This window comes from Miscanthus floridulus, chromosome 10 (assembly GCF_019320115.1).
Source record: "Miscanthus floridulus cultivar M001 chromosome 10, ASM1932011v1, whole genome shotgun sequence".
NCBI lineage: Eukaryota > Viridiplantae > Streptophyta > Magnoliopsida > Poales > Poaceae > Miscanthus > Miscanthus floridulus.
This window is the reverse complement of record NC_089589.1, coordinates 22,456,842-22,460,374: the sequence shown is the minus strand read 5'-3', so window position 1 is coordinate 22,460,374 and position 3,533 is coordinate 22,456,842.

Below are 3,533 nucleotides of genomic sequence, written 5' to 3'. Positions count from 1 at the left end.
CAGGGCAGGGCCGACCGCGCGTTCATGCACGTTGTCACGTACGATGCTTACAAACCAGGACATCTCTACATGTGATATCAGATCTCACATGTAGAGATGTCCTGGTTTGTAAGCATCGTACGTGACAACGTGCATGAAATCTTCTGAAATTTTTATCATAGCCTCCACATATGATATCACAACATCTCAACAAGTTTCATGATTTTCGGACTTCGTTTGCTTTTTATAGAATTTAAAAACACTTCACACGCAATTTCGCGGACATGTTTCGTGAACAAGATGTCCGAAATTTCGGGTCCGTTCCTGGATACGGCCTCTCACAACACTCACTAACATGACTATCTATTTTTGAATCATTAAATTTCATTATTCGTACCACGTGCAGTTCAAATTTATATTTTTCGAAAAAATTCAAGTAAACGAACTAAAGTAACTAAATATATCAAAAAGCCACAAAAAATCCCCAAATTATAACTCGGAGTTCCTGGTGCTTTAAAAGGGCTGCACAAAAAAATTGGAGGCCAAAAACAAAAAAACAAAAAAAACTTTGCCGAGTGCCGGGGCATGGCACTCGGCAAAGGGTGTCTTTGCCGAGTGCCAGGCATAAGGCACTCGGCAAAGAGGGTTTTAAATTTTTTTTAAAAAATTTCCTCTTGCCGAGTGCGTCCACAGGAGCACTCGGCAAAGAAATTATAAAAAAAATTAAATCTTTGCCGAGTGCCGTGCCAGGGGCACTCGGCAAAGTATTTTTTTAAAAAAAAAAATTCTTTGCCGAGTGCCAGATCTGAGACACTCGGCAAAGAATTAAAAAAAATTAAAACTTTGCCGAGTGCCAGATCTGGGCACTCGGCAAAGAAATATTTTAAAAAAAATCAGCAGGCACTCGACAAAGAAGGCCGTGACCGAACACCGTTTCGCGGGCAGCCTATGCCGAGTGTAGAGATTTTGCCGAGAGTCTGGCACTCGGCAAAGAAGTCCTTTGCCGAGTGCCCTTGTTTGCCGAGTGCCCGGCACTCGGCAAAGAACTCTTTGCCGAGTGCAGCACTCGTCAAAGAAGGTCTTTGCCAAGTGCCCGATTTTTGACACTCGGCAAATAATTTTGCACTCGGCAAAGTCTCTGTTTCCGGTAGTGTAAGATGTCTTTTTTGTCCTCATCGAGAATAGTGTTGGAGCGAAGACTTGTTGCGGTTATGGTTATTCTTAGCGACACCTTTAGCCTATATAACTTGTTTTAACTGAAGGTAATGGAGGGTAAAATAGTACTACCTACAGTATAAATTATAAGTAATTTCGGCTTTTGTATGTATATATAGCTTTTGTTGTACACCTAGGTATATGGTATGTCTACTAGATACCATAAAAAAAAGTCCAAATAATTTATAATTTAGAAAAGAGGGAGGAGAACCATTATTTGTACTAATAGATGCACCTAGTTTGTTAAGTCTAGAAGTAATAGAGGGATCATAAATGAGTGGAAAGACATGATATAGCATAACTCAATAAGCCGATCTATATATTTGTTCCAAACGACCGCCTACCAGCAACGACCCAACGATCACTAGTAGTAAACATGCTGATGCAAATCAAAGAGCCATGCTTCACGCGCTTACTTAAAGTTTGCCAGTCGTTGATTCGTTGTAGATCGACTTCACTTTTTCTACTCCGCTAACCACAGAAAATTATCTAAAAGCTAATCTCCGACCATACTTTTGGTTATATAAGGAAGTGAATGTACTAAAAGTTAAAGCCAGCATGGGCGCGCGGCATCATTCTCTTTCACACCTAGGCACCTAGCCATGGACGCGCATGATCAAACTACCAGAATTATGAAGGAAAAGGGTAATCGACTAATCCCATCTGCATGTGGCGCTTTCTCTACAAAAGTAAAAGTTGCGTGCCTTCTTTCTCCCTCCAACAACCCCATCGGCATTGCATTCTCAGCGCATGGCACGCGAAAGGGGCATGACCAGAGCGAGAGTCTCCCGTGTGTGCGTGGGTCTCTCATCTGTTTTTTTAAGACAATGGAAAGAAGAGTTTTGAGGAGTAACAGACCAATTTATTTATTATTATTATGACCTCAAACATCTCTTGGTAAAAAAAATATTTATCAAAAACCAACTCAAGACCTAATTCTACTATTAAGTAATTAAAGGCACCACGTTAATTCTCACTTGACGTGCTAGTCAAAAAATAGATCCTAGAAACTCTCACAATAATAAGAAACATCTAACCATTAATTTGATAAACTTTAATCGTCATCGTTGATAATAGCCATTGGATATGTTATCATTTATAAAAATACCTACCTTTGCTATTATGAAAAATACATAAAGTAACCTTTGAATCTTGCACCTAAACTATCCACATATACCATTATGAAAGATAATTCAAAATAACCCCCTAAACTTGTATATAAATTACCCACCTCTGTTATTTTGAAAAATAATTCAAGCTAACCCCTAAATTTGCATCTAAATAATACCGCATTTGTCATTGTTAAAGATAATTCAAAATAACCCCCTAACGTTACATCTGAATTATCCACCTTTGTCATTATCAAGACAATTCGAAATAATTCTCTAACATTGTATCTAAATTACCTACACCTGCCATTATGAAAGATAATTTAAAATACTCCCTGATAATTTTATAAATTAACCACCTCTATCAATATGAAGGATAATGCAAAGTAACCTCTAAGTTTGCATTCAACATACCCATATACGCTATTATGAAATAGCATATAATGTAACACCTTTATATTTTTTCTACCATGGCTATTATAAAGAAACAAATAAAAATTCTCAAATCTACATTAAATACTAATATATGCTATTACAAAAAAATAATTTAACTTTCAACAACCATGAAGTTAAAATTAAGCATAATATTATCTTTCACATGTATACATAGGATAAATATTTATTTTAATAGATTATGAAACATGGAAAAATGTTCACCTACCAAATCAATAGCAATATCACCAATTATTAATTTTAATTTATATTAACACTCCATGATAATAGATTTCATAATTTGGTATTCTGAATAAGTTTATACATTTTGAATAAAAAATTATGTAATATCAATATTAGTAACTTATTTTTTACCATTCTACGTTATATAAAACAATACTACTACAAATATAATCCTGTGTTATAATAAATTCAACGTATTGAGCGTTGGCGTGCAAGCTGTGTTTCAACTTAATCAACATGTGGAAAGCAATACTACTAGGACCTAAACTCTTTTTTAGTAACATGAACAAATAAAAGAAGGCGTTCATACGAATGGTTAAAGAGAAAACTAGGATCTAGACATAACAATTAACAGAGGTGGCAAGCCCGTTTCTGAAAAGAAGTGTGGTCAAAAAAATAATTCATAATTTTTTTATATGAATTTGCATGAAGATAAATTTATATCAAAATTATTGACTCTGATACTATCTGTAAGACTATAACTTATTTGAAGTATTTGAAGATGTTCAGACTCTGCCTGCCACTACCAGCTCAGTTAACTGGGCGACCATGGCC